The sequence below is a fragment of the Ochlerotatus camptorhynchus genome, unplaced genomic scaffold (genome assembly GCF_037179485.1).
Source record: "Ochlerotatus camptorhynchus isolate MF236.1 unplaced genomic scaffold, CSIRO-AGI_Acam_v1.1 ptg000091l, whole genome shotgun sequence".
Taxonomy (NCBI): domain Eukaryota; kingdom Metazoa; phylum Arthropoda; class Insecta; order Diptera; family Culicidae; genus Ochlerotatus; species Ochlerotatus camptorhynchus.
In genome coordinates, this window is record NW_027040581.1 from 2,381,613 (window position 1) to 2,389,914 (window position 8,302).

Consider the following 8,302-nt stretch of genomic DNA (forward strand, 5'->3'; position numbering starts at 1 on the left):
TTTGATACGCATCTCTTCTTGCTTGGACGGCATTTTGACAACTGAAGAGTGAATTCCAAAATCAAAATAGGAGCAACATTCTACACACACACACCTTCAAAATGAGGGGTGTTCAGGTTTTTTAAATGCAAAATTGAAAGAAATACGTCAAGTTGATATTGACCAAATTTTGACCGTATCACCCTTTAAAATGGCGAGAAATCCTGTCAGTTTGTTTTGTGCAGAATATGTAAAAAAGGAGGGACTTCGGATGTTAACCTAAATGCATATATCATGCATCATAGATAGAGATAGATAGATAGATAGGTTCTACGTCCCACTGCGGTCGTGTCTAGGACACAACCCTTCAATATTTTTTTTATTTTAGTTAGTTATTTTGGGTCATTCGTGACTTGTTCGGGAGTGAGATTTGAACTCGTGACTTTGGCGTGAGAGGTATGGATGCTAACCTCTACACCGGGGTTGCCCCCGCCTAATCAAATAATTTTCCTGTGTTTTGTAGCCGTTGAACTTCAAAACGAACTAAAGTTTGATCATTTTTGTTTAATAACATAATCAGTGTGCACTTAATTATATTTGACCAGTTTTTGACCGTTCCACTCTTTATGTAGTATATGTGGAATAAACAGATATCAAAAAATCATGCAAGCATTCAATCGTTATGACAATTTTTAAAAGTGCCACTTATTCCGAATCACCCTGTATAGTTTGATTTAGTTTTGGAAGGGAAATATACTCTTCGAAATTAATCAAGAGAAGGCTTTTTTATCTTAAATGAATAAGTTCCGGAGTGAAGCTAATCTTGTTTTTTTCCTTGATTTGTTTTCTGTTATCTTGTTTTCCGTGCTGAGCACCAATGCTACCGACGCACAGTGGTTCAGATCTGTAAAAACCCGGTCAAAAGTGATTATCTCACGAACGATGCATTTTAGACATGTGGTGTCTTCAGGAAAGTCTCTGGATATGAAAAGCCCCTTCTTATGACATATACAGATCAATGATTAATCCCCCTAGAAGTGAGATCGAAAATTTATTTTTGTCAAAGTTTCATATTTTGGATCGGTGTCTTCGGCAAAGTTTTAGAAAATATCATAACAAGAAACTTTGCTGAGGACACTAGGTGTTCATTTCTTTACCCTATTGAAATATGGAACGTTTTTTATAGAAACCCCCTTAATTTAAGTTTTTGCTCTATAACAATGTTCATTCAACTGCTACAGGCTTAAAATGTTCTACAAAATTTTTCAAAACATCAAAACACACAAAATTTTGAACATTATAGGATACTAAATTGCATAATAGGTCAGTTATTATTGATTTTTCCGAAAAAATAATAATTTTTGGCCACTTAATTATGATTTACTACCATTCTCCACGAAATCTGCATAACGTTTTTGGTGCAACGAACATAGCATGCGTTGCTTTTTTGTGTACCCTTCGGTCTTTCAAAATCACATGGTTGTGAGTCCGCACGTGTTTTTCGAGAGATTAAAATTCCAGTATCCAAATCGTGTGCTTGAAGCCGAAATTTAGCAGGTTTGTTTATCCCTTCTTATCATTTGAATAGTGAATTAATTACGTTTTTCATAGAATGAAGCCATTTTCTTCAACGCGACGAAAGCTGCTAGAAATTATCCGTGAGAAATCAGCTTTTAGTAGAGATGAGCAGAAAAACCACGTCACTTCTTATGTGTTGAATTGCGTTTGTTCATTGAATGCAACAAATCCAACGGATCTCATCATGTTCGAAGCATAATTTCATCATTTTGTGGTATGTTTTGATTATTAATACTAACTACCAATAGCTTAAGACCCATTCAATATATCTGAAATAGACAAGCTTTATGAGCGATGGGACAAATGTCACAGAAAATTTTCTGCTTTTGAAGCTAAGTATAGTAAGTGGCTTGATGAGGATGTTTTGTTTTATATCGAGGATACTTCTGTGGAAATGAAGGAAAAGCAGGCGAATAAAGGTCGGCCATCTGTGGCTTTCGAAAATTCGTCAGCTCGCAGTAAGCGACGGAAAACAGAGACACTCAGAGAGCAGCATAGTGGTGCAGAGTTGCTGGATGCAGCTGCCATGCAGTTCAGAACCGTTGGGAATGAGTCTGCAGCAAAGCTGCTTCAATTTGTTGCAGAAAATCCTCAAAAAGCCAGTGATTTTCTTGATGCGTACAAGAATACAGAGATGCATTCATTGCCTGTCAAACTGACTCCTGAGGAAGGTGTTTCATTGATCATTGAAGCTGATCTAAGTAAAAATCAATAGAATTTGCTTAAGGTCTGGTGGAAAAGCGCACCATGCTGACATTTTCCCTGCATATAATGTGGTACTAGAGGCCAAGAAAAAAGCGTACCCCCCAGCAGAAGCTATCACAGTATCTGAAACAAGTGCAGAAGTTAAGCTCCAGGATTTGGTAGACTTGGACGCTAAAAGGATCGCGGAACACTTGGAAAGTGAAGGATTGTTGGAAAATTCAATTGAGATGAGATTGGAGTTGCTGCATAAGTGGGCACTCACAGTATAAACAGTCGATTTCCTCCGAGTGTTCAGATGATAGCTCTGTACTGTTGACAGCTATAGTGCCACTACAGTTGAGAACTATCAATGAATCCGGTCCTCCAATCACCATTTGGACAAATCCTGCGCCCTCGTCAACAAGGTTTTGCAAGCCTATCCGCATACAATTCATAAAAGAAAATAAAATAACCTTGAAGCGTGAAGAACAGTATGTATCTGACCAAATTGCGTCACTGCAGCCATCCATGGTACAACTGAAAAATGGAAATGAGTTGAAAATATATCATCGTCTTAGTATGACCATGATTGACGGAAAAGCTCGAACCATCCTGACGGATACGTCATCGATGGCTACCTGCTATGCCTGTGGAGCAACTCCATCCGCAATGGCTGTGGATCAAGTGTTATTGCGACCAGTAAACGCTTCAACATTTAAATACGGAATTGCAGTTCTTCATGCACGGATTCGCTTTCTGGAGCTAGAGTTGCATGTTTCCTACAAAATGGAGCTTAAAAAATAGAGCGTAAACCAGCAATTGTATAAAGAAAGGAAAGAGATGATCCAGAAACGATTAAAGGAAGAACTGGGATTGCTCGTCGATGTTGTCAAGCCAGGAAGCGGAACTACCAATGATGGCAATACGGCTCGCAAATTTTTTGATAATATTTCCATTGTGGCAGATATCACTGGGTTCGACAGAGAAGTTATGGAGCGATTCTCGGTGATTTTAACTACTCTAGCCTGTGGTCGCGAAATTGATACCGAGAAGTTCAAAATATTCGCACTGGAGACAGCCCGTTTATTTGAGAAAAAGTATCCTTGGTACTACATGCCATCATCAGTGCACTTTATACTAATTCATGGTGCTGATGTAATGAAGTCGATGGAGCTTCCGATGGGTCTTTACTCGGAAGAAGCTCGGAATAAAAATGTAAGGTCATTTCGAGAGCATCGGACGCGAAAGACCTCTCGCCAAGCCACAATGACGGATCTGTTGCAAAGATTAATTTTAACGGGTAAGAAAATTCTTTTAAAAACAGGAAAAATAAGAAATAACATATCTCTTGGTTTATTGCAGGCGATATACTTTTGTCAATGACCAGACCAATGAAATCCAAGTTATCCCAAACATTACCTGATGCTGTGCAAAATTTGTTGAAATTATAATGCATGAATGAAGACTGTTTGAAATTAGCCAAGTTTTTATATAATATTAATATCTGTTACTTAATATGTAAGTTTACCAAACCATGATTGTGCCAAGCTAACAATAAAGTATTAGCAATACTGAAAAAGAAGTTAGGCTTTGAAAAAATAAAGAAAGCTTAATTTTGTTTTGCGGCAGCAAATCGCCATCAAACTGCAAAAAACATATATTTTTCAATAAAAATAAAGAATTACTTCTATTTGAGAATACAGTACGGTGGAATATTTTGAAAATATGTGGCCCTACTTTGAAGCAGTAGAGGTTCAAAGAATATTATATGTACGAAAAACTCAATATTAAGGTGTTTTCCATAGAAAACATCGCATATTACGCATTATGCTACCTCTAACTCATGTTTCTGCATGTTTCTGCATGAAATGTCGAATGTTTTGATAAAAACACACCTAAACGATTATTTTGCAATTGATTTCATCGTGGGATTTCGTGGAGAATGGTAGTAAATCATAATTAAGTGGCCAAAAATTATTATTTTTTTCGGAAAAATCAATAATAACTGACCTATTATGCAATTTAGTATCCTATAATGTTCAAAATTTTGTGTGTTTTGATGTTTTGAAAAATTTTGTAGAACATTTCAAACCAGTAGCAGTTAAATGAACATTGTTATAGAGCAAAAACTTAAATTAAGGGGGTTTCTATAAAAAACGTTCCATATTTCAATAGGGTAAAGAAATGAACACCTAGTGTCCTCAGCAAAGTTTCTTGTTATGATATTTTCTAAAACTTTGCCGAAGACACCGATCCAAAATATGAAACTTTGACAAAAATAAATTTTCGATCTCACTTCTAGGGGGATTAATCATTGATCTATCAATGTCATAAGAAGGGGTTTTTCATATCCAGAAACTTTCCTCAAGACACCACATGTCTAAAATGCATCGTTCGTGAGATAATCACTTTTGACCGGGTTTTTACAGATCTGGACCACTGTGCGACGCTAGAGAGGCCACTCCCACACCTGGACCCTACCTACCCGAGCAAAGTAGAATAACAACTCGATATCATGTAGATAACAAGTCTTGTTATCCCAGATATCATTATGTTTTCAGTTGTTATCGCATAACTTATTTAGTTATCAGTCTTGATCAATTTTGTTATCTGTTGTTATCATGAAAAATTCACTATATATTTATTAACGATGCAAGGTTAGTTCAAAGCTTCAAATATTATTCGCATTGAAACAATAAAAAATAGTGCTTAATCTCTAATCATATTTCAGTTATCAGCGTAAGGCTATGATATCAAAATGATAACATGATTTGAAATTTACGGAATAAATTTGTATGGCATACAGAATTTGTTATCAAGATGTTATCAATGATAACAAAATAAGTTATTTTTGTGATATCCAACGAGCAATTTTTTGTTATCATTTTTGTTATGTTGGCTGTTAATTCAACCATAATGATAACATATTCAGTTATGAAACAGTGATAACCGGGTAATAGAACTTGTTATCAATTTGATATTTTACTTTGCTCTTATTCTACTTTGCTCGGGATTGAACCCAGGCCTGCTGGGGTGAGAGGTAATCACGCTTACGCTACTCTTACTCTTACTCTTGTTGAGATTCTATATTCACATATCGGTTCAATTTAAATGTTGGGGTGGCTCCTTTAGTAGGTAGTGTTTCACAGAGTTTTTTGTTGACGTAGGACTACGTCTGTGATTTCTATATGGGGGTACACTTTGTGAAAACCGAAATCGGAACATGTAACTAAATTACGAAAGATTTTGAACGTTAATAACTCAGTTGCCCCTGAACCAATTTCAATAATTTTATCACCAATCGATCAGAAATATTCCTACGCATAGAAAAATCCACGAATTCCTCATTTTATCTGTCAAACTTTCATAGCGAATCAAAACAAATATAGTGTAGTACTAGAATTTCGACTAGAATGGGGTACGTTAATCGATTTTCTTGGGACCAATAGGTTAGTCAAGTATTGAGCCAACGGCGCCGGTGGTGTAGTGGTAAGCGTGATACCCTCTCACCCCAGCAGGCCTGGGTTCAATCCCAGTCGGCGCCGCCGGGATGTTCTGAGGCATAACATCTCTGATCACGCCTTCCTTCGGATGGGAAGTAAAGCCGTTGGTCCCCGGTTCATGAGTTGATGGGTCGAAAGGTAGGGTCCAGGTGTGGGAGCTGCCTTTCTGGCACGTCGGTAGCATTGGTGCTCAGCACGGAAAACAAGATCGACGGAAAAAACAAACCAAAGGAAAAAAAAAAGTATTGAACCAATTTAAAATCGTTAGTTTTCACCAATTGGTAAAACGATATAGTGGTTCTCAGAATTTCGTCAAAATTGGTAGTTTTGTTCCTTATCGCAAAATATTAGACCCGCATTTAATGTTGTCATTAGGGGGACCATTTCCATGTTAGAGTGGTCTAAAAATCGATTTTTTTTTCAAAAATGACTTTTCAAAAATTCATAACTTTTGAACCACTCAACTGATTCCAAAGATCAAAGTATCAAATGAAAGGAAATTAAAAATACTTTTTATGTTAATAAAAATGGTGTTTAAAAATAGGATTTTTTTTTAATGAAAAACATTGATTGTTTTTTTTTGGTTTTCATGGTTTGAAGACAGAGAGCGCAATATGTCTTTATATTTTTCCTTGAAAATTGATTTGATTTTGTACACAACATTTAAAACAACCAGCACTGTGTTTTTTTTCCGTTTTTGAGTAATTTTTTTTTAAAGTTATAAAGTTTTGGGTTTTTGCTCAAATTAATATAGATCAAATCAAATAGGTATAGATGATGTGACTATTATATGTGCAACAATTTTAACGATTTCATTATTTTTATTTATGGTGTACTTTCGTAAACGAAAAATTGACTTGTGTGTATTCCCTCTAACCCTCACTGGACGGCAGTGTTATTATGGAAGAACTCTCTCTACAATGTCGCATTTATGGTCATTGTAGACAGCTTTAGTCCAGGAGCTAGAAAGTGATAGCTCTGTTGTAGATCCAGCAACCCATTTCAGAATGTCTGAAGAGTCAGGCGCATTCCGAGAATACTTTCACTTACAATAAGCCCCGCATGTATGCATCACCGTTACCAAATGGATATTGGTTTTACATACACGCTTCCAGGATCGAAAATATTCTTTTCAAACCAAGCATGTATTTAGTTTATGTTTTTTTTTTAATTGTAAAATGTATTTGAACTGGTCTTACCATGTTAATTTGATCCTCCAATCCATGGGTTCCTTAATTTTGATTTTCTCTAAGCTTTGCATCTCATTTCGTGATACACCTTTGTCGTAAAACTTCCTTTAACGAACACAAATTTTCTTGCATTGCCATGGTCATCTGGGAGGAGGTTTGCGTCTAGTGCTTTCCCCATGAACAGTTCGCGGTCACTAACTGCCACCCGTCCAGTCTTGGGCGTATCCAGCGAGGCATCTTTCATATTGCTTGCAATCTCCGACACCAGCGAGAGACCAGCAACCGAGCACTTTAGCAAGCGGAAAACTAGCTGATTCACGGCAACGTCGGCCACCGAATCACCACCAAAACTCGCGACGGACACATTATCAACACGTTCCCGGGCTAATTCATCAACCGGACCGATCTCGGTCTGATATTTTGGAGGTTAGATTCAAGGTCAATCGAGCCACAGGCAAAACACGATATATCACTAAATGATAACTTTATGAACACTTGAAACTAAATTTCAGCCCACAAATTAACAAATTAAAAGCCACGCAGCAAAACAAAAACACGTCAGCTTTCAAGCGCGGCCTACTGCGATCATCCTCGTGAACGAAAAATTGACTTGTTCCGAAATTCGCGACTTGAGGTTCACGAATTTCGGAAGGAATTTTTACCCGTGTAGGCTCAATTTAGGGACGTTCTAAAACGGAGCTTTTAGCTACCGATGTGCTTGCATTTTTTCTCAATTATCAAATTAAATTTTCAATTCAGATGTTTAGTCATGTCATCAATATGGTTTCATCAACATAATTTAATATCATTATGATAATATTTTGATGTCCGACTCGGAAAGTTTCCTTTTCTTTTCTTCTTCTTGCCTTTTGACGCATCCAAACTTAAAACTATGATTCAAACAAAAATCTAATACCCACTGTTAGTCTTGAACCAATGACCTTCGGATCCAGAGGCTGACTCAGATCCAATTCACCATCTCTTGTTAAAGACGCAGACTGCAGCCAAACAACTTCGTTTATTGTTAGAAAGAAACGAACAGATCCGTACAGTGACGGCTGCAGTAAAAACATGAATTATGCCATAAGAGCTTTGTGAATCACATTCGATAGGTTGCACATTTCAGATTACTTAACTTTTCCGGAATTTACTGGAAATTACTCATTGCAATTTTCATAGTAAACTTTTCAATTGTATATACCGTGCATTAGGGCATTCATGCTTAACAACTGGATGAATCGCATCAATTTCAGTTCGCTCGCCGTTTCCAAAATATAAAGCTTCATCATATCGATAAATTTAGCCACCGAAAACTTAGTCACACAATGTGCTGCGATAGAAACACAGCCTTCGGCACACGTCCGTGTC